The following is a 25,221-nucleotide window of genomic DNA, read 5'->3' on the forward strand; positions in this document are numbered from 1 at the left end:
GTTTAGTAGAAAAGAGGAGAGTGATAGCTGGCAGAAATGATAGAGTCAAGAGAGTACTGTTGCTCTGTTTTTTGTATTTTCTTGGATGGCAGAGAACTGGGAGTTTTGTGAACATTAGAGAGGGAAGTAATAAGGTGGAAAACAGGGAGCCAATGATCTTAATTTTATCAGTAAAATATAAGGCAAAGTCCACAGATGAGAAGATCAGGAAAGGAGGTGCCATAGGAGACTTGAGGAAAAATGGTAACAATAATGATATAATAATATTAATCACTAAATTTCCATAGTACTTTATGGTTGAAAGGTGCTATATTTTGTTTCATTTGATCTTCACAATACCCCTGTGATTATTATTATTCTCATTTCACAGATAAACGGTACATGACCAAGTTGAGATTAGATAACAAATTTGCAAAGCAATAAATCAGTAAAATTTTATGATTTTCTCTAGTTTCATTTAGCACCATTTGGAAAGAAACAAAGTCAATAGATAGTGACAGTAATCCAGGTTAAAGTGTGACTAGCAATAGGACAAAGGAGGCAAGGGTTTTGAAAGAAAATGAAACTGTAGAGTTGAATTGTTTCACCAAGGGATAGTTAGGAAAGTGAAGCAAGGGTAGTCAGTTCAGGATTGTAAAAGAACTGAGTGGAAGGAATGGAGGTCATGGTGAGAATGAAGAAAAAAGCTAAGGAGCTATAAAATATAAGGAAAAATGGACTAATAAAAGATTATAATCAGATAAAGGAATTTCAGAGATTATAAACATGAAAGTAGAACACTTGTTGATGAAGGCAAAATCAAGGATTTTGATTAGCAAGTCTTAACTACAACAATCTCTGTGTGTACCTATGATGAAGTGTGGGAATAGGTGAAGAGAATTGAGTAAGTAGACTGAGGACCCCAGAGGTTTGGGTATTTGAGTGATCATCAATATGTATGTTGATATTCCCTTTGTGAGGGCAGCAGTTGGGGAAAGAAAGCCTAGAAAATAGGCACTAAATTCACTAAGGTGCTTTATGTTTAATATTATGTTGTATATTGTGAATCTAAAGGAAGGTAAGATCATTTCCAATTTGTCCAGTATATAGCTCATTGCATATTGTTCTCTCACTAGACTGTAACCTCCTTGAGAGCAGGAACTATCATTTACCTTTATATTTGTAGCATTCAGCACACTTTCCTGTGCATACTAGACACTTAGTGAATGTTTGCTGATAGCCTAACTGAGACTTCAGATAACAATCCAGAAAACTGGAGCCATAAAGTCATTCATGTTTTATCCTATGTTGCTAAAATAAATTAAAATTTCAATTGATCCAAATCCAGATGTTTCAAAATATCTAGATAATTAATGCCATATATATCACAATGGTGGATTGATTTTGTTCCTTTGTGTGTATTACTTTGTTGTGTTGAACTGTTGTCCTCAATTACTGTGTTAATAATGAAGTAAAATGCAATCTTGACTGCAGAATTTTGTTCTGCACAGCATATGTTGGTTCTTGACAACAGCACAGCAACATGTAGCACTGCATCCTGCACAGAGTAGGTGCTTAATTGAAAACTCTATTGAATTGACTTCAACATTATAAAATACCCCATAAATGACTTTTTTTTTTACTAAAAAATTCAAAAACAAAAAGTAAGGGTATAAACCCTAAAATGAGACCCAAATAGATTGAAGAATTAATCCCAAACCATTAAAGGAGATGGTATCAATACCACAGAAAAATTTTTAATGTGCTATTCTTTGTAAAAGTATAGAAACCCTAGCTGAGGAAGTCATGGAGACCATCCCTTGGTCTCTAGGTGGAGCTCCTTCTAAACTTTCTTAAGTAAAAGTATGCCATATTTAAATATATCGTTGTGCAGATCTCATTCTATTCAGTGTAGAAGATAGTTATCTTTTTTTTTCCATAACATTGCCATAGGATGGCATCAAAGGAAAGAGCAGGGGCCTTCCAAAAGAAAGGGGGAAAACGTTAGAGACAGCAATAGCATTATAAAAATGTGCCCGGCATAGCTCCAAAATTTCATCTTTACAGCAGTGTCTAATTACTGAGCTAAACTTTGAGAAACCTGATATTATGCCAATAAATTCCAGCTGTGTTTTATGACAACCCATAAAATAAGTTTAAAAAACAAATTTTTGACCTTTTTTAAATTAAAAAAAAAGACCCTCCTTTTACAATATTTAGTATTTACTGGAGATATATATGTTAATGGCTTAATCCAGTACAAATGTTACAATAGACTGAAATGCTAAAGAAGGAATTCTGCTTGCTTTTGACTTTTCTATCTTTTCTTCTTTTACTTATTTGAAGGCAACTTTTTTTATAGTGGCTGTTTGGGGTTGTTGTTGTCAAAGCTAAGGATTGTTTCTACAGTTTGAATTCCCTAAATTATCCCTCATTTCTGAACATGAATAGGTCAGATGGTAGTTTCCAGAAAGATTAATGATTGTTGTTTGGTTTACTAGACATGCCGCCCAAGAGGAAATGTAAGAAAAAGCTTGAGAAACCTCAGAAGCTGCAAAATATATCTGGGCATAATTTTACTTATGCAAGTACAACTATAGAACACTCTTTTCATAAGTAAAGACAAATTATTGGAAAGTTATTGTTCATGGCTGAGCAACTTCAATATCATAAAAATTATGATGCTACCTAAATTAATTCAAAGATTCAGTGTTACACCAAACAAACTGCCAAGAGGTTAAATTTATAGAAGCAGGAAAAATATAAATAAAATTCATTTGGATTTACAAATGGGAAGAATGCTGCATTAGTAGTTAGAGGATGCAAGGTTCAAATCTGACCTCTTTTGCTTACTACCTGGGTAAGCTTGAGCAAATCACACAAACTTTCAGGACTTCACTTATCTCACCTGCAAAATGTGTCTGTTGAACTAGATGCCCTATAAGATCATTTCTGCAATCTATAATCTTCTATAATCCTATAATCTTCTCATGCTTTAGTTTAAGAGAAACTATAAGAATTTCAAGGAAAACCAAGAAAAAATTTAGAGAGGAAGGGGATATAGCATTACTATATACCTCAAATTATATGTAAAAGTAGTAATCATCAAAATTTGCTTTTTACTTGTTGAAAAATAGATTATCATAATAGACAAAATAAGCAAAATTCCGATGCAGTTGAACAGAGGAGCTTAGTGTTCAATAAATCAAAGAAAAGAGATTACTTGGGGAATTCATCTCTATTTTTTATAGGATATCCTGGGAAAACCAGAGAGTATTTTAGCAAAAATTAGTATTAGGACATCTTATATGACACCCAAAATGTGCTCCAAATGATTAAGCAATCTAAAAGTGAGTAATAACTTTAAAAAAAAAGAAACTACAACAAAAAGATAATGAAAAGAGTCACCTTTAAAAATCTGTGGTTTGGGGAAAAAATCTGTAAGCAAGCGAGGGATAGAGATCACAAATATAAAATAGGAAGATTTTTTTTTTTGGTTTGTTTGTTTTGGAGGGGGGAAGGCAGGACAATTGGGGTTAAGTGACTTGTCCAAGGTCATATACCTAGGAAGTGTGTCAAATGTCTGAGATTTGAACTCAGATCCTCCTGACTCCAGGGTCAGTGCTCTGTTCAATACACCACCTAGCTAGCCCCAAACATGGTTTGTATTAGATACAATTTAAAAACTTTCTGCTTAAACAAAAATATGTGCTTAGAATGAGAGAAACTTGATAGAAAAAAATCTTCACAACAAATATTTCTTTTTAAATATATTTTTATTTTTTAAACTTTTTTCCCCTTCTATTCTCCCCGATATCCCCCACCCTTACCCTTTACTTTCTTGTAGGGCAAGATGAACTTCTATACCACTGTATGCCAGTATATCTTAATTCCAGCTTCCATGTAAAAATAATATTTTAACATTTGTTTCAAAACTTTGACTTCCAGAGTCTCTCTCTTCTTCCCTCCTCACTGATCCCCATTGAGGAGACAAACAATTCAATATAAGTTATATATGTTTAATTATGCAAAACATTTCCATAATAGTGATATTGGGAAAGACTGTATTTCCCTCCATCCTATCCCACTCCCCATTTATCCTATTTTCTCTTTTGATCCTGTCACTTTTCAAAAGTGTTTGCTTCTGACTATCCTCTCCCCTATCTTCCCTCCCTTCTATCATTCCCCCCTCTGATACCCTTACCTACTACTTTCCTGTAGGGAAGATGCCCAATTGAGTGTGTATGATTTTTCTCTCCTTATGTCAATTCCAATGAGAATAAGGTTGACTCATTCCCTTTTACCTCCCTGCTCTTCATCTCCCTTGTAACAAATTTCTCTTGCCTCTTTTATGTGAGATAATCTGCCCTATTCTATCTCTCCCTTTCTCTTTCTCCCAATATATTCCTCTTTCACCCCTTAATTTTATTTTTTAGATATCATCCTCTCATATTCAACTCACCTTGTGCTCTCTGTATGTATATACACACACACATATATATACATGCATACACACATGTACATATATACATACACTTATGTGTGTGTATATTCCCTTCAACTATCTTAATCCTGAGAAAAGTCTCATAAATTACAAATATCATTTTTTCTATGTAGAAATGTAAACAGTTCAACTTTAATAAATCCTTTATGATTTGTCTTTCCTGTTTACCTTTTCATGCTTTTCTTGACTCTTGTACTTGAAAGTCAGATTTTCTGTTCAGCTCTGACCTTTTCCATCAAGAATGCTTGGAAGTATTCTATTTCATTGAATTCCCATTTTCCCCCATAAAGTATTATACTCAGTGTTGTTGGTTAGGTGATTCTTGGTTTTAGGTTATTTAGGTGATTCTTGTTTCCTTTGACATCCAGAATATTATATCCCAAGCCCTTCGATCCCTTAATGTAGAAGCTGCTAGATCTTTTGTTATCCTGAATGTATTTCCACCTTACTAGAATTGTTTGTTTTCATTGCTTGTAATTTTTTTCTACTTTACTCAGGAACTCTGGAATTTGACTAAAATGTTCCTAGGAGTTTTCTTTTTGAAATCTATTTCAAGAGATAATCACTGGATTTTTTTTTTCAATTTCTACTTTACCCTTTGGTTCTAGAATATCAGGGCACTTTCCTTTGATAATTTCTTCAAAGATGATGTCTAGGCTCTTTTTTTGATCATGGCTTTCAAGCAGCCCAAAAATTTTTAAATTATCTCTCCTGGAACTGTTTTCCAGGCCAGGGGTTTTTCCAATGAGATGTTTCACATTGTCTTCTATATATTTTTTTCATTCTTTTGGATCTAGTTTATAATATCTTTATTTTTCAAAAAGTCATTAGCTTCTATTTGATCCATTCTAATTTTGAAGGAATCATTTTCTTTCTTTTTTTGTTTGTTATTAGAATTCATTCATTCATTCATTCATTTGTTTATTTATTTATTTATAGTTTTCAACATTAATTTCCACAAGATTTTGAGTTCCAAATTTTCTCCACATCTCTCCCCTACCCCACCCAAAGATGGCAAGCATACTGATTTCTCTGTCCCCCAGTCTGCCCACTCTTATGTCTCCCTCATGCCTCTCCCTCCCCCATTTCCCCTTACTTTCTTGTAGAACAAGATGGATTTCTATACCCCGTTGCCTATATATCTTATTTCCTGGTTGCATGTAAAAACAATTTTTAAACATTGGTTTTAAATCTTTGAGTTCCAGATTCTCTTCCTTCTTCCCTCCTCACCCACCCCCACTGAGGTTATGCAAAACATTTCCATAGTAGTCATGTTGTGAAAGACTAACTATATTTCCCTCCATCCTATCCCATCCCCATTTATTCTATTTTCTCCTTTTGCCCTGTCCCTTTGCAAAAGTGTTTGTTTCTGACTACCCCTTCCCCCAATCTGCCATCACTTCTATCCTTCCCCCAATGTGTGCTCCCTTCTATCATCCCCCTCTTATTCCCTTCCCCCTTACTTTCCTGTAGAGTAAGGTCCCCAACCTTATAATAGCTTTCTCTTGCCTCTTTTATGTGAGATAATTAACACTATTTAATCTCTCCCTTTCTCTTTCTCCAAATATATTCCTCTCACCTTTTAATTTTATTTTTTAGATATCATCCCTTCATATTTAACTCACCCTGTGTGCTCTAAGTATACATGAATACACACATATACCCACCTATACATACATACATATAGATATACATATAGATATAGATATGCAAATATACATAAATAATCCTGAAGGAATAATTTTTTCAGTGAGCTTTTGGACTTTCTTTTCCATTTGGCCAATTCTATTTTATATATATATATATATATATATATTTTTTTATTAAATGCTTTATTAACTTCTAGTTTACATCATTAATTTCCACAAGATTTTGAGGTACAAATTTTCTCCCTGTTTTTTCCCTACCCACCACCCAAAAATAGCGATCCCACTGGATATCCCCTCCTCTGCTCTCTCCTATATCTTCTCCCATACTCCCTTCAACTTTTCCAGTAGGGCATGATGGATCTCTATGCCCCAGTGCCTGTATAGATCATTTACCATGTACATGGTAAAATAATATTGATAATAGATTATACATATATATATATATTAAACATTTGATTTAAAAAAATTTGAATTCCATATTCTTTCCAGTCCTCCCTCATCACCCACCCTTACTGGGAAGATAGGAAATTCCATATAGGTTGTACCTATGCAAAATATTTTCATAGTAGATATATTGTAGAAGACTGACTATATTTCACTCCCTCCTATCCAACCTCCCACTTGTTCTATTCTCTACTTTGATCCTGTCCCTTTTCAATAGTGTGTGCTTCCAACTTCCCTCTCCCCAAGCCTATCTTCCCTTCCATCATCCTCCTTCTTATCCCCTTCCCCCTACTCTCCTGTAGGGTGAGATACCCTATTTAGTTTGTATGACATTCCTCCCTAAGCCAAATTCAATGAGAATAAGGTTGACCCATTCCCTTTTGACTTCCTATTCTTCCCCTCCATTGTAACCATGATCCCTACCTCTTCTATATGAGATAGTTTATCCCAATCTGTCCCTCCTCATGTCCTCTCATTATATTCCGCTCTCACTTCTTAATTACACCAATTTAAGTATCATCACTTTCCATTAAACTGGTCCCATACTCTCGATCTAAGTACACCTGTACACATACATACACACATTCATATATTTATTCATACACCCATATGCCCTCCTATATAGACATATATGTACGTATGTATACACACACACACATTTCTATTCCCTTCAAGTATTCGCATACTGAGAAAAATTTCATGAGTTACAATCATCATTTTACCATGTTTGAATGTAAAGAGTTCAACTTTGATAAGTTCCTTATGATTTCTTTTCCGTGTTTACCTTCTCATGCTTCTCTTGCTTCTTTTATCTGAATGTAAAATTTTCTATTCGACTCTGATATTTTCATCAAGAATGCTTGAAAGTCCTATATTCCACTGAATGACCATATTTTCCCCTGAAACATGATACTCAGTTTTGCTTGATAGGTGATTCTTGGTTTTAATCCCAGCTCCTTTGACCTCCAGAATATCATATTCCAAGTCATTCAATCCCTCAGCATAGAAGCTACCAGATCCTGTGTTATGCTGATTGTGTTTCCACAATATTCAAACTGTTTCTTTCTGGCTGCTTATAATATTTTCACCTTGATCTAGGAATTCCAGAACCTGGCTATAATATTCCTAGAAGTTTCATTTTTGGGATCTTTTTCAGGAGGTGATGGGTGGATTCTTTCAACCTCTATTTTGCCCCCTGGTTCTAAAACATCGGGACAATTTTCCTTGAGAATTTCTTGAAGGAAGATTACTAGGTCCTTTTTTTGATCCTGGCTTTCACGTACTCCAATTATTTTTTAAATTATCTCTCCTGGATCTATTTTCCAGGTCAGTGTTCTTCCTAATTACATATTTCACTAGTATCTTGATTTTTTATATAGTCACTAGCTTCTATTTGCTCAAATCTAATTCTGAAGGAATGATTCTCTTCAGTGAGCTTTTGAGATTCTTTTTCCATCTGGCAAATTCGGCTTTTTAAGGCATCCTTCTCCTCATTGCCTTTTTGGGCCTCCTTTGCCATTTGAGTTAGTCTATTTTTTAAGTTGTTATTTTCTTCAGTTAGGTTGTTGACTCTCATTTCATAATTTTCTTGCATCATTTTCATTTCTCTTCCCAATTTTTCCTCCACTTCTCTTATTTGGTTTTCAAAATCCTTTTTAAGCTCCTCTATGGCTTGTAACCAGCTTGTATTTTTCTTAGAAGCTTTTGGTATAGGAGTTATGACTTCACTGTCTTCCTCCTGTTCCATGCTTTGATGCTTTTGTCCCCAAAATATAAGTCTAATGTTGGATTCCTTTGTTTGCTTTGCTTCCCTTGTTTACTCAAGTTGCCACTCAATTACTTCACTTTTGGGCTTTTTGCTGCAGAGGACTCTGCTACCAGACTGGGGAGCTTCGCAACAAAGGCTGGGGTTTTCTCAGTTGCCAAAGATTTTAGTTGAGTGCCTTCTCTGAAGCCTCCACATGCCCTGGCAAGCTGGTCCCACACCCCAGGATCTCCACCTTAAATTGCAATTCAAATCCAACCAGGTTAAAGCAAGAGCTATTACCCCTCAGACTGGTAGCTTTGTCCCCCTGCCATCCAGGAGATGAAACTGGCACGTGGCAGGGGCTGCACGGCTGTGGGGCCTCAGCAGCTTCTCTCTCCAGGGGATAAAGGCTGACCACACTCCCAAACTACCAGATGCCAATTTCCACACTGCACTGACTTCTCACTTTGTCCTTAGCATCTATGGGTTGATAATTCTGGAAACTGCCACAGCTGCTTGTGATCTGCAATCCCTCCAGCTGTGACTGGTCAGGCCTGCCCTGGGGCTAAAACCTCTGGCTCTTGGGTACGTGGGGAGGGGGTGGGGTCTGGGGTTGGCTCAAAGAGTGCTGCACTGGCCTCTTCATGCCAGCCTGCTAGGCTGTCCTCACTGGGAGGTTAGCTTCTCTGCATCATTTTGTGGGCTCTCTAGCTCTAAAGTTTGTTCAGAGTCACCTTTTATATGAATTTGAAGTGGTGGGAGCTGGAGCTTAGCAGAAGTCCTGTTTCTACTCTGCCATCTTGGCTCCACCCCCTCCATTTCTGCTTTTTAAGGCATTCTTCTCCTCATTGAGTTTTTGTACCTCTTTTGCCATTTGATTTAGTCTATTTTTTTAGGGTGCTATTTTCTTCAGTATTTTTTTTGCATCTTCTTTAGTGAACTCTTGCCTTTTTTTTCATGATTATCTTGCCTCACTCTCATTTCTCTTCCCAATGTTTCCTTTACTTCTCTTACTTGGTTTTCAAAATTCTTTTTGAGCTCCTCCATTGCCTGCAACCAATTCATATTTTTTCTTGGAGACTTTTGATGCAGGAGTTTTGACTTTTTTGTCTTCTTCTGGTTCTATATTTTGCTTCTTTGTCACCAAAGAAAAATTCTATAGTCTAATTTTTTCTCAGTTTGCTCATTTTCTCAGTTAATTACTTGACTTTTTAACTCTTTGCCAAGGTAGGACTCTGCTTCCAGAGTGAAAAGTGCTTTGTTGGGTTTTGAGGAGTTGTCAGAGCTACTTCTAGGCACCAGTAAATTTTCAGTTCTTCTAAGATGATATGATCAAAGGACAGGTATTTATTCCTTTTCTGGTCTGTGGTCTGGTCTGTGAGTGACCACAAGCACTCTTTTCTGCCTCTGAGCTGTGAGGAGGACTCCCTATTCACAGTCGCCATAAGATCTGCTATGCCATCACTCCTTCTCACTCCAGGACTGCCCGACATGACTGCAATCTAGATCCAAGCAGGGCAAAGCAAGAGAACCCTGCCTCAGTGCCAGCAAAGAGATCCCTGAAATTGCCCTCTGAGCAGCTACTTGATTGCTCCACCATCTGTGGATCTGGAGCTCTGGAAGCAGTCACTACTGCGACTGCCCCTACCACTGTCACTGCTACTGCTGCTGTTGCCACTGCTCCCTCAACAGACCTAGGGCTATGGTGGTACTGAACTCTTCTTTCACTCAGGTCCAACAGAGTTTCCCCACTGACCTTTACTTTATCTTTGGTGTTTATGGGTTGAGAAGTCTGGAAACTGCCACAGCTGCCAGTGATTCAGTTACCTGAGGCCTGCCCCAGCCTGGTCTATGCCAGCCTGGCAGGATTGTGCTCTGCTCCCAGTCAGGTGCAATAGATTCTTCCTGTCAGCCCGCCAAGCTGTCTTCAACTGGAGATGTGTTTCACTCTGTCCTTTTGTGGGTTCTGTAGTTCTAAAGTTTTTTTAGTCTTTTTTTTTTTACAGGTATTTGGATGTGATAGGGGGTAAGAGCTCAAGCAATTTCCTACTTTTATTCTGCCATCCACATCAAATATTTCTCATAAAGGTATGTTATTTAAGATATACAGATAATTGATTAAAAACATAATACCAACAGTACAGTGAACAAGCAGTTAAAGGACATGAGCAAAGAGCTTTCAAAAAATAAAAATATTAACAACCGTATGAAAAATTCTAATTCACCAATATGAAAAATGCAAATGCAAACAACCCTTAGGAAAATAACAGCAAAGGGTTAATTTGCACACTAAAAACCAAAAGATATAATAGAAATGGAAATATGAAATGCCAGACTATCACTGGAAAGAAGTAAACGTATGCATAGGTGTACATATAAATGATAAGTGTGCTACTAATTTATTGTTGTTTGTTAGAACGATTAATTGATTTATTCATTCAGGAAAATGATTTAAAACTACATATTAAAATTAATCAAATTTTCTTTTTTTTCCCATTTTTCAAATGTTTTATTAACTTCGGATTTACATCATTCATTTCTGCCTGATTTTGAGTTGTAAATTTTCTCCCTGTTTTTTCCCTGCCCACTGCCCAAAAATAGCAGTCCCACAGGATATCCCCTCCTCTAATCTGCTCTCCCATATTTTCTCCCATACCCCTTTCGACTTTTCCAATAGAGAATGATGGTTCTATATGCCCCAGTGCCTGTATATCTTATTTCTCCATTACATATACAATAGTATTAATAATAGTATATATATATTTAAACATTTGATCTTAAAACTTTGAATTCCAGATTCATTCCCTTTTTTCCCTTGTCACCCATGCTTACTGCAAAGATAAGCAGTTCAGTATAGGTTGCACATGTGTAGCTAAGGCAAAACAATAACATAGTAGATCTATTGCAAAAGACTGACTATATTTCCCTCCCTCCTATCCCACCTCCCACTTGTTCTATTCTCTATTTTGATCCTGTCCCTTTTCAAAAGTGGGTGCTTCCAACTTCCCTCCCTGCCAGCCTGCCCTCCCTTCCATCACCCCCCCCTCTAATCCCCTTCCCACCTATTCTCCTGTGGGGTGAGATACCCTATTTAGTGTGTATGTCATTCCCTCCCTAAGCCAAATTCAATGAGAATGAGGTTGAATCATTCCCTTTTGCCTTTCTGTTCTTCTCCTCCATTGTAACGGTTTTCCCTTCCTTCTTCTATATCAGATAATTTACCCAATTCTGTCTCTCCCAGTCACCTCTCATTATATTCCTCTCTCACCTTTTAATTTCACCTTTTAAGTATCATCCCTTCCTCTTCAATTGTTCCTGTGCTCTCTGTCTATGTATACCTGTATACATGTATACACACGCTCACATATGTATTCATATACCCATATACCCTCCTATATAGACATATATATGTATACATACACACATATATATGTGTATATATACACACACACATTTCTATTCCCTTCAACTATTCTCATACTAAGAAAAGTTTTATAAGTTACCTTTATCATTTTTCCATGCAGGAATATAAATAGTTCAACTTCAATAAGTTCCTTGTGATTTCTTTTCCCTGTTTACCTTCTCATGCTTCTCTTGCTTTTTGTATCTGAATGTCAAATTTTCTATTCAACTCTGATATTTTCATCAAGAATGCTTGAAAGTCCTCTATTCCATTGAATGACAATATTTTCCCTGAAACATGATACTTAGGTTTACTGGATAGGTGATTCTTGGTTTTAATCCCAGCTCCTTTGACCTCTGGAATATTGTATTCCAAGCCCTTCAATCACTCAGTGTAGAATATGTCAGATCCTGTGTTATCCTGATTGTGTTTCCACAGTATTCAAATTGTTTCTTCCTGGCTGCTTAAAATATTTTCTCCTTGATCTGGGAACTCCGGAACCTGGCTATAATCTTCATAGGAGTTTTCTTTTTGGGATTGTTTTGGGATCGTTTGGGTGGATTCTTTCAGCCTCTCTTTTGCCCTCTGGTTCTAAAACATTGGGCCAATTTTCTTTGAGAATTTCTTGAAGGATGATTTCTAGGTTCTTTTTTTGATCATGGCTTTCAGGTAGTCTGATTAATTCTAAATTATCTCTCCTCAATCTCTTTTCCAGGTCAGGGGTTTTCCCAGTGAGATATTTCACATTGTCTTCTTTTTTTTTTTTTTCATTTGTTTGGATCTGTTTAATAGCATCTTGATTTTCTCATATAGTCTCTAGCTTCCATTTCCTCCAATATAATTCTGAAGGAATGGTTCTCTTCAGTGAGCTTTTGAGTTTCTTTTTCCATCTGGCAACTTCAACTTTTTAAGGCATTCTTCTCCTCATTGCCTTTTTGAGCTTCCTTTGCCATTTGAGTTAGTAAATTTTTTAAGGTGTTATTTTCTTTAGTCAGTATGTTGACTCTCATTTCATAATTTTCTTGAAACATTCTCTTTTCTCTTCCCACTTGTTACTCCACTTCTCTTATTTGGTTTTCAAAATCTTTCTTAAGCTCCCCTATGGCTTGCAACCAGTTCAAATATTTCTTGGAAGCTTTTGGTGCAGGAGTTCTTACTTCACTGTCTTCCTCCTCTTCCATGCTTTGATCCTTTTTGTCCCCAATATAGGCTTCTAATTTTGGATTGCTCTGCTTGCTTTGCTTCCTTTACTTGCTCATGTTGCCACTAGATTACTTGACTTTTGAGCATTTTGCCACAGTAGAACTCTGCTATCAGAGAGGGGAACTTTGTCCCAATTGCTGGTTTTTTTTTTTTTGCAGCTGCTGGAGTTATTAGTTGGGTATCCTTTCAGAAACCTCTACTGGCTCTGGAAAACTGGTCACACACCCCATGACCTCCACCCTAGACCACAATCCCGATCCAAGCAGATTCAAGTAAGAGTGATTACCCCCTCAGGCTGGTTTCTTGGTACTCATGCAATCTGAAAACCAGGAGCTCTGAAGCAGTCACGTGGTGGTGGCTGCCAGGCCATGGCACCTTTTCCATTTTTCCCTCCAATTGTAAAGGTCAGACTGTGCTCCCAAACTCCCGGTTCCCAAAGTCCACACTACAATGACCTCTCACTTTGTCCTTAGCATCTATGGATTCATAATTCTGGAAACTGCCAGAGCTGCTGGTGATCTGAAGTTACTCCAGCAGTTGGCTGGTTTTGGCCACCCTGAGGCTAACACCTCTGGAGCATGTGTGGCTGGGCTTGGTTCCCAGAGCACTGCGCTGGCCTCTTCATGCCAGCTTGCCAGACTGTCTTAAGCAGGAAGTTAGCTTCTCTCTGTAATTTTGTGGGTTCAGTAGCTCCAAAGTTTGTTCAGAGTCACCTTTTACATGAATTGAAGGAGGTGGGAGTGGGAGTCATGCAGAAGTCCTGTTTCTAATCTGTCATCTTAACTCCACCCCCGCCTGTCCTCCTTCCTTAGAAGGCAGGTTTCTATTGTATAATGGTATGAGGAAATGACAGTGTTTTTATTTTAAGCATAAATAAAATTCTTTAGAACAATAAATTCTAAGCATGTGCATAATCACATCAACAAGGAACCATTCCATCCATGTGGTATTATACTAGTGACAAAAAATCATTGAAAAGCAGGTCATCTGTGCATTTATGCCATTTTATGAATTTCTTCACTGGATATAAGTAATTAAAATAGGTCTAACTTTAGGGATCCACCATTGCAATGGTTGTATCTGAACACTTCTTCCACAACTGTGAAAAAACTGAAAAATATTGATTCTGCTCAATTAAAAGAAATAAATAGGAGGATAGAAATCTTCAGTAGGGGTGAAGATGTGCCATAAAAGTCACAGGTTAGAGATAAACAAAGTATTAAGCCTAAGAGAAAGGAAAGTGAAAACCTAGTTGGAATCATCTTCCCCCCCCCTAGAAATTACTCATGGCAATGACATTAGCCTGGCTGATTTACATATTTCCACAATATGCAGAAATCTGAGACTAACCATCACCTTAATCACAAGATCTGGGCAACAGTGAAAAGATGTGTGGACAAAGTGTGAGATTTCTTAAAGTCAAGTGAAAAGGGGGCGGCCAGGTAGCACAGCGAGTAAGAGCACCAGCTCCAGTGTTGAGAAGACCTGGAGATCGAATCCCGGGCTCAGACACTTAGCACCCACCCAGAAACACCTGGCCGTGTAACCTTGAGCAAGTTACTTAACCCCAATTGCTTAGGGGCGGCCAGGTGGCTCAGCGAGTAAGAGCACCGGCTCCAGTGTCTGGATGACCTGGATCAAATCTGGGCTCAGATACTCAGCACCACACCCAGAAATAACTGGCCGTGTTACCTTGAGCAAGTTACTTAACCCCAATTGCTTTAAAAAAAAAAAGAAAGAAAAAAAAAGTCAAGTGAAAGGGTCAGAAAACAAGAAAAAAAATTCAAAGTCAACCCAAATCATGTTTTTTTTCTTCTATTCCTTGTCCGTGTGTGGGCTCCATCCCAGAAATAATGTGATAATGGACTAACTTTATGGATTGTGTAAATAACTTCATGTAATAGTTTGTAGAAAAGATAATCTTCATCCATTTGGTTTTTCTTATGTGGATAGTTAATCTAAATACTTGTTTGTATTATTTATACAAGTGGTTGATTTTTTAAAATCAGAAATTGATATTAGAATAAGCATTATAGTAAGGAAAATGAAAGAGGCTAGAGATCATCTCATCCCCCAAATACTTCTCCCTGACAAGTAGAGAGGTATGTCATCTAGAAGAAATACATATTTAGAATATAAATTCATTTATAACATCTTACTGAGGAAGTAATAAAAAACAATGAACTATATTACTTGGTAAAATTGTAAAGAGTAAAACATGTTTATAGGAAACTTGGTGAGAGACCCAAGCTAATCAAAATTTTTCCTGTTGTTCAGTTGAGTCTTACTCTGTGATTCTGTTATGGGGTTTTCTTTGCAAAGATACTGGAATGGTTTGCCATTTCCTTCTCCAGCATATTAGAGCAAATAGAGGTTACATGATTTGCCCAGGGTCACACAGCAATTAAATGTCTGAGGTCAGATTTGAACTCAGGTCTGTCCTGACTCCAGGCCCAGTGCTCTATCCACCAAGCCACCTAGCTATGTCCATCAGCAAAAATGTTATAAAAGTTTATAAAAATCAAGTTAGAAAGACAGAAAAGGGCTGCAAAAATGATAAATCTATGAAGTTTCAAAAATATATTCTCTATCAATAATAATATAGCTACCACATATGAGCACAAACATGCTATGAGGAAGTAAAAATAATGACACTAAAACTTTTTATATGGAAAAAGAGCTAAACTAGTCTAAGAATACTCAGAGAACATTTATGCTGGAAGTGTCTCTTTTGAAAGTGTCTCAGGATGCATGACAAAGGAAGATATTAAAATATTAATGAAAAATTTCATGCATCATTGTCACTATAAAATAGAGGGAATGATGGAAGATTAAAATTAACAACTGCTTACAAATAAACCTACTTTCCCATCTCTATAAAAGTGTTAAACATGCCTTCCATGTAGTTTGGTAGCAGACAAAGGCCTTACATATGATTCCTGGGATGATGCTCACTTTCTAGTCTCCCACTACATAAGAATAACCTACCTGTGCATTCAGTGTATGGAAAGGGATCTGGTAAGACTTCCACATATGATGTTTTCTGGGAGAATATATCTTTACAGCAATATGATCAATGAAAATGTGTGAAGAAAATAATACCCTAAAAAGTTAATTGTTTATTAGTGATTCTTTAAAAAAAAAAACATTTGATATGATATAGTAAAATGCCACCTTACAGGTTTTTCTCCAACAAAGTGCTTTTCCTATATGTGCCAAAATCATACAAGATTCCCTGAAAGACAACATAACAGAGGCAACTTTGTTCAGTGATCCTATGATGAATTGTATCAAAAAAGGGATAAAGCAGGATGACTTATTGCTCTTCAAGGGTCTTCCACTATCATTACAGCTCTCCATCCCATAGTTTAAATGGAATAAGAGTTGTCTGTCGATGTTGAGCTCCTCCAGATGTTACTGTTGGCCAACCACTTTGTACTAATTACTCCAAGTCCTGGAACAGTGTTGAGTGAGATTGCAAAGGATAAGGAATTATTTGCTCATCTTTCACTGGAATACTCACCATCACACTTTCACATTCACATCTGTGTTGCAGAGAAAGAGCAAAGTCTGAAATAAAGCAGCACAATATTTCAGCATTATCAAGTGGCACTGGAAAAGTCCAATGGTTGCCAAGTCTTAGTTGTCTCCTATAAGAAAAGGATCCTGTGTCAAATACCTACTGCTTTTGTGAAATCCACAGAGAAACTATATTAAAAGTAAATGTGTCACTTTTTTCACTAATTTTGTACTAATCATTGCCCTTTACTTATTTATCTGTATTTCCTTGGATTCTACCTCTAACTACCAATGAGCTGCATAATCAGCTAACTCCAGATAAATCTATTTGATTTTATCCTAATTAATAACTTCTTTAAAAATGTCTTAGTTGATCTGAATTCTTTCCCTAATTTTTATTTTTTACTTTTGTTATTTAAATAATGTGCTCTCAATGCTTTCTTGGAGTAAAAAAAGCAATCAGTACAGACTAGAAATTCCTGGATAACTAGTTATAGTGTGGCCCTCTGACAAAGGGCATCCTTACACTCTTTGAAGAAAAACTAGAAGAATACAACAATTGTAATTAATTTGAAGTCACATTGCTATGGGCTCAGTGACTGATTCCACAAATTGAATAAGATTAGATGGAATCACATTATTTCAGAACTTAAAAGGTACTTGAATAAGAATCCCTTCTCCAATATCCTGACATTCAATCAATATTTAAGATACTTGTGAAAGGGAACCCAAGAACTCCTGAATAGTGCCATTACACTTTGAAGAAGTTTTCCTTATATTAAATCTAAGTCTGCTTCTCTGTAACTACTACCCATTAGTTCTTTGATGCCCTCTGAGAAAAAAAAAGAACAATACCACTTTCTCGTCCATGTAACAACCATCCAAATTCTCTTCTTGTTAAATATTCCCATTTCTTTCACCGGTTCTCATATAGAATGGTTTATAGCCCCATCACTTTCTTGGAGTTGTCAGAGAATGATGATTTGCCAAAGTCCTTCCAAAATGTGGAATTTAGACATATTCAAAATTCTCCAGATATATCCTGTCTTGTAATTTCCTCTTTTTTTGGAAGAATGTATTTAAAAAAAATATATATATATATATATATATATATATATATATATATATATATATATGATTTACTCTGTTTTGGGCAGGAAGAGAAGTCCAGCAGATGTCTAGATAATCAAAGTCCCTCATCACTCCTTTATCACACCTCTATGTCACATTTGTGATCTCTTTCCTAAACCTGTCTATTACCTCCTTCTATCCATCTGATTTGCAGCACCCCTCTTTCCACTTTTAATGACATTCTTTTCAAACTAACTTCATTTGCTATTGCCTATGCTTGTGTTTCTACCTTCTGCCTATTTTTCTTTACACTACTTTTCCCCCTTTTCTGAAACATTTTGCCTTAGAATCCCCAATTCTCCAAGGTTCAGTTAAGGTGCCACCTTCTATATTCTCCCAAGAGGCATTTCCTCACTTATTCTACCTATTATTTCTTTTCCTCTTTCCTCTTATTTACTTTGTTTATACTTTCTGTTTCTTTATGTGTGCATGTTGTATTGCTACCTTCCACCCTCCCCCCTCCTGCCCCTTCTCTGCCCAACAAGAGAATGTAAGTTCCTTCAAGACAGGAATTATTTTTTTCATTTTGTTAGTCCACAGAGCCTGGCAGGATCCCTCACATGTAACAGAAAAGTTTTGTGGATTGAATCAAAAAGTCTAAATAGGTTTATACAGATTTGGTAGGTGTCTATTAGTTACTGCTTCTAATGCTTTTCCATGAGTAGTAGTGTATCACTAGTCATATTGTTCCCATAGTGATAATTAATGAATGGGTCATCTTCTGTTAAGAAAAGTTTCTTGCTCTAATTTGGATAGCAGCAGTTTCAGAAGATTATGGGAATCATCTTATGTGGGGAACAAGAGAAAGAATGAGCATTTCACTACAGATTTCTCTGGGTAGGCAATGATTTCCTCTCTCTGAGCTGCATTTTCTGGAGGCTAGCCCCATTTTAATTATTATTTTGCATATACTTAAATTATCCATGGTCTTTTCCCTATTGAATATAAGTTTCGTGATTGAAAGAATGATTTCATTTTGGTCTTTGTATTTCCAATGGTGAACAAGCACAGCACTAGGCACAAAGTAGGCAGTTAATAAATTCTTGTTGATGGATTGACATTGCCTTTGAAGAAATAGAGTCATTAAAGTTTGTGACTAAGAGAACAATGTGGTTAGATCTGTTGTGGGAAAATAATTTGGTATATGTATAGAGGATGGATTGGCAAGAAAAGAGAATGAAAGAGACTCCTAACAAGATTGGATCAAAAAGGCTACATGATTTAGATATAAGGAATGATACCATAAGCAAGTTAGGAGAACAAGGAATAGTTTACCTGTCAGATATATGGAGAAGGGAAGAATTTATGGCCAAACAAGAGATAGAGTATATTACGAAATGCAAAATGGATAACTTGATTACATTATATTAAAGAGTTTTGCACAAAGCCAAGGTAATCAAGATTAGAGGAAAAGCAGAAAGCTGGGAAACAATTTTTATACCTGATATTTATGATAAAGGCCTTATTTCTAAGATATATATATAGAGAGAGAAGTGAGTCTAAGATATATCAGGAACTTGATTGAATACAAGTCATTCCCCAATTGATGAATGGGCAAAGGATACAAACAGGCAGTTTTCAGATGAAGAAATTAAAGTTATGTATGATCATATGAAAAAATGCTCTAAATCACTATTGATTAGAAAAATGAAAATTAAAATAATTCTGATACAACCTCACACCTATCAGATTGGATGATATGACAGAAAAGGAAAATAACAAATGCTGGAGAAGATGTAGAAAAATTAGAACTCTGACATATTGTTGGTGTAGTTATGAACTAAGAATTCTGGAGAACAATTTGTTTCTATACCCAAAGTGCAATCAAACTGTACATACTCTTTGATCCAGCAATACCACTATTAGGTCTATATCACAAAGTGATCATCAAAAAGGGGAAAAGACCCAAATGTACAAAAATATTTATAGCAACTCTCATTGTGATGACAAAGAATTGGAAATTGAGGGGATGCCCATCATTGGGGAATGACTGAACGAGTTGTGGTATATGAATGTAATGGAATACTATTGTGCTATTAGAAATGATAGGTTGGCAGACTTCAGAAAAACCTGGAAAGACTTACGTGAACTGATATTGAGTGAAATGAATAGAGAACATTGTATATAGCAACAGCAATAGCAACATTGCGCAATGATTACCTATGATAGACTTAGCTTTTTCCAGCATTACAGTGATCCAAGGTAATTCCAAAAGACTCAGGATGGAAAATGCTAACCACATCCAGAGAAAGAACTATGGAGCCTGAATGCAGATTGAAGCATACTATTTCCATTTTGTTTCTTATTTCTTTCTCAGGTTTTTCTCTTTTGTTCTAATTCTTCTTTCACAACATGACTGATGTGGAAATTTGTTTAATATGATTGCACATGTATAACCTATATCAGATTGCTTTATGTTTTGGAGAGGGGGGATGGAGGGAGAAAAAAATGGAACTCAAAATTTTACAAAAATTAATGTTGAAAACTATCTTTACATAAAATTGGGGGGAGAACAACAAAATACTATTAAGGATAAAAAAGAAAGAGCCTTCTAATGGTCAGTGCTACCCCTGAATCTCTGAAGGTATGGTAGGTAGTCCTGATAGATTAGGATTTAGTAAGGTAATAGATTCTCATTCTCTTTTGTTTCTTTGTTTCTCTAAGTTTAAAAAAATCTTTAAAACAGAAAATTAAGAGAAGTTACTATTCATAGCTTTACCTGATGGCTTTGGTACATCATACATCAACTTGCTAATTTTTACTACATAACTTTCAATCCTCTCCAGCCTCTAAAACTCAATATGGCACCATTTTACCTGCTCACATTCCATGAAAAGGTGATTGGGAGTTGCCTCCAAAGAATGGCCTGTTGCCTCAGGTAGTTTGAGGAATTTCTCCAATTGATCAGTAACTCCAGCAATTGTCTCCTTTATACTATAGTGCCATATTTCCTGCTTTTCCTCCCCCCTCTTTTTTTTTACTACAGAGAAGGGAACATTTATTAAATGCCCAATATGTGCCAGGCAATGTGCTAAGCTCTTTTACAAATTCTTTTGAGCCTCATACCAACCCTACATGATAGAAGCTCTTATTGTTTCCATTTTACAGCAGAGGAAACTGAGGCAGATAGAGGTTGACTGATTTGCCCAGTGTCACATAGCTATTAAGACAGGTCTGCACTCAGGTCTTCCTGATTGTAGACCCAAGGCTCTATCCATTGCACCACCTAGCATACCTTTCACCTCAGAAGGTATACCTTTCACCAGCCTCTCATTTCCCATTTCCTTAGTCCTCTTTGATTTGAAAATTCATATATCCACAAGGTTGCAAAGGAAAAGGTCTGCAGGTCTTGAGCTATGTCTTTTCATTCCAATAGTTGATCTATAGCTCTGCAAAGTAGACCCTACCAACGACCAAACAGATAAGATAAAAAAAAAGATCTTGTTCCTAACTAGTCTGAAAGCTGCTATTTGGAACCCAGGGTAACAATGTGTCCTGGTGCAATTTAGCAATCAAGCATATTTTATTCTACAAAAATGAAATATCAATTTTTTTGGAAAACATTAGCCTCAAGAGTCATTGGCTTGAACTGCTTAGCCAATTTCCCCTTTCTCAGCATTCTTCCTCTTTACATACCCAATCCCCCAAATCTCTCTTTGTGTCCAGACTCTTTCTTCAGTCTGATCCTTTTGGCTACATGGTACATATTTTCCTCTTGTTTGTAGTTCAATGAAATGTGCTGTTTTATAAGAACCTGGGGTCTCAAAATGATTAAGAATGTCTTCCTGATAAGTACTTTCACATTTTAATAACCAGTTATCTTCCCTACCCCCAAGATTTTACACCTAGCAGGTACAAATCATTGTTAGGCTAATTTTAAAGAACTCCACACATTCATTTTTGAGTTAGAACCTATTTGAACCTAGGTAGCTAAAGTGTTATTTTAAATAAAGCAGTGCCTTTTTACAGCATCAGTATTCAGAGAGAGTACAAGCCATCATATTATACTAGGCTTTTATTGTTTTATTGTTGTAGCTTTTATCATGTAAATTTGTTCTCTTTCAAATGACATAAGAATCATTGGATGGAGGATTAAAAGAAAGATTACAAACCATATCATCCAGTGTGCTCATTTGTTTTTTGGAGGGGGGAAGGTAGGGCAATTGGGGTTAAGTGACTCGCCCAAGGTCACATGGCTAGTTTTTGTGTTAAGTGTCTGAGGCCAGATTTGAACTCAGGTCCTTCTGACTCCAGTACCAGTGCTCTATTCACTGTGACTCCTAGCTGCCCCCTGTCTACTCATTTTGCAAATGAGGAAACTGAAGATCCAATATCATAGTCTACCTAATAAGGATTCTTATCAATGGTTAGATAACCCGTGGCCCATTATAAAAACTCTCTACTCACATGGACCTGATTAATTCTTGGAGCATCTCACACAAAAAGTCTTTGACTTATGCATCTACTCGGCATGGCAATCATATCTTCATCTCCAAAAGAAAAAAATAAGTAGGTACTGGGAAGGGCTTCATTAAGCTATGTCCTTCCAAACAGGGAAAGATCTCTGGAGTTGCTAGAGAGGTGACCCTCAGACCTTCAAGTTCACATATCTCACTTAGGTTGGTTTTTTTTCCCCTAATATGACTTCAGTGAGGGGAAGGGGGGTGTGGGTTTCTGAGGAGTAAATTTACAACATGAACTAAGTACTTTGTAATCTTAAAGTGTAGTATATACATACATCTATCTAGTTTTAGAGTACCTGATCTTCTTCCCCACCTCTTTCCTCTCTGTCACTCCTCTGAGTCAAGAGTAAATTACCCAAAGTCTACCAGAACCAATAAATCTTACACAAGTTTTTTGTTTATTCATTTATTTACTTTTTGCCACAAGGGCTGCATAAACCAATTCCAAAGATCTTTAATTTGGTGTGGATGCTCCTTTTACCCATGGAGGCTGAAGAATTTCATGCTTTAAGAGATGGTTTCATGAGTTGTGGGTCCCTCAAATTCATCACCTGGTTGGCAGCCCTTTTGTGGTGAACCTCCTTAAATTTAGTTCAGTCTGACCCCTCAGATGACAAACTTCTGCACCTGTACTCAAATAATTTGCAGTTAAAGATTGTGCCTTGTTGGCTTAGAGTTAGATAAGATTCAACTACATACCATGAAAAAGCAACAGGGTAGTATTTCATAAGGCAGAAGTGATGAGGGGATTGGTAGAAAGTAGCATATATATGGACTAGGAATAGAGAATATGGGAACAGCAAGCCAGGAAACTAGACTAGAATATAGAGTGCATGAATGAGTCCAAAAAGACTGACTAGAGCTAGATTGTTAAGAGCTTTAAATGCCAAACATAAGATTTTATGTTTCCATCTAGAAGCAAGAAGGCAATGGAAATTCATAAGCAGTGAAGTGCTATGATCAAACCTGTGTTCTAAGAATATCCATCTGGAAACTGTTTGAAGGATGAATTAGAGAGGGGAGAGATCAGTTAAGGAAACAAATGAGTAACTATTGTAATAGTCCTGGTGATATGTGGTAAAGACCTAAACTAGGAAGCTAGCCATGCAGAAAATATAATGGATATGAAATATACTGTGGAGTAGAATCATTAACACTTGACAACTAACTGAATTATGGTGAAAGAGGATAGTGGTAAAGAATAACTCCAAAGTTTTGAATTTGGTGGCTGAGAAAACCCCACTAATTTGGGACAAAGCTCTTCCCTCTGGAAGCAGAATTCTACTGTGGTAAAAAGCTCAAAAGTCAAGTAACTGAGTGGCAACATGAGCAAGCAAAGGAAACAAAGCAAACAGAGCAATCCAAATTTGTATTCCTTTTTTGGGGACAAAAAGGATCAAAACATGGAACAGGAAGAAGACAATGAAGTCAGAACTCCTGCACTAAAAGCTTTAAAAAAATATGAATTGGTTACAGGCCATAGAGAAGCTTAAGAAGGATTTTGAAAACCAAATAAGATAAGTGGAGGAAAAACTGGGAAGAGAAACGAGAATGATGCAAGAAAATCATGAAAAGAGAGTCAATAATCTGACTGAAGAAAATACCACCTTAAAAATGGATTAACTCAAATAGCAAAAGAGGCTCAAAAAGCAAATGAGAAGGATGCCTTAAAAACCCGAATTTGCCAGATGAAAAAAAAAATCTCAAAAGCTCACTGAAGAGAATCGTTCCTTCAGAATTAGACTGGAGCAAATGGAAGCTAAAAACTTTATGAGAAAATCAAGACAATATTAAACAGATCCAAACAAATGAAAAAATAGAAGGTAATGTAAAATATCTCATTAGAAAAGCCACTGACCAGGAAAATAGATCCAGGAGAGGTGATTTTAAAATGATTAGACTACCTGAAAGCCATGATCAAAAAAGAACCTAGAAATCATCCTTCAAGAAATTCTCAAGGAAAATTGCCCTGATGTTTTAGAACCAGAGGGCAAAATACATGTTGAAAGAATCCATCCATCACCTCTTGAAAGAGATCACAATGAGAAATCACCTAGGAATATTATAGCTAGGTTCTGGAATGCCCAGATCAAGGAGAAAATATTACAAGGAGCCAAGAAGAAACAATTTTAATATTGTGGAAACACAATCAGGATAACACAGGATCTGGCAGCCTCTACATCAAGGGATCAAAGGTCTTGGAATATGATATTCTGGAGATGAAAGTAGTTGGGATTAAAACTAAGAATCACCTATGCAGCAAAACTGAGTATCATATTTCAGGGGAAAATATGGTAATTCAATTGAATAGAGTACTTTCAATCATTCTTTATGAAAAAACCAGAGTGGAATAGAAAATTTAACATTCAGATACAAAAAGCAAGAGAAGCATGAAAATGTAAATAGGGAAAAGAAATCAATTATCAAAGTTAAACTATTTACATTCTTACATGGAAAAACAATAATTGTAACTTATGAAACTTTTCTCAGTATGAGAATAAATGAAGGAAATAAAAATGTATGTATGTGTATATATATACATACATACATTTTGTCTATATATGAGGGCTTATGGGTGTATGAATAAATATATCAGTGTATGTTTACATGTGTACAGGTATACATAGACAGAGGGCACAGGACAAATTGAATAGGAAAGGATGATACTTAAAATGTAAAATTGAGAGGTGAAAGAGGAACATAATGAGAGGATATGGGGTGAGACAGAATGGGGTATATTATTTCATATAAAAGAGGCAAGGAAAACTGTTACAATGGAGGGGAAGAACAGGAAGGCAAAAGGGATGAGTCAACCTTATTCTCATTGAATTTGGCTTAGGGATGGAATGACATACACACTAAATTGGGTATATCACCATACAGGAGAGTAGGGGGGAAGGGGATGAGAGGGAGGATGATGGAAGGGAGGGCAGGTTGTGGGGGAGGGAAGTTGGAAGCACACACTTTAGAAAAGGGACAGGGTCAAAGTGGAGAATGGAACAAGTGGGTGTGGGGATAGGAAGTGGGGAAATATAATCAGTCTATCACAATATATCCACTATGGAAATGTTTTGCATAGCGACAAATGTGCAATCTATATTGAATTGCTTATCTTCCCAGTAAGGGTGTGTGACAAGGGAGGAAGGAAAATAATCTGGAATTCAAAGTTTTAAAATCAA

This window comes from Petaurus breviceps, unplaced genomic scaffold, assembly GCF_028583685.1.
Source record: "Petaurus breviceps papuanus isolate PSGF00001 unplaced genomic scaffold, PetGlider_PUasm1.0 551, whole genome shotgun sequence".
Classification (NCBI taxonomy): domain Eukaryota; kingdom Metazoa; phylum Chordata; class Mammalia; order Diprotodontia; family Petauridae; genus Petaurus; species Petaurus breviceps.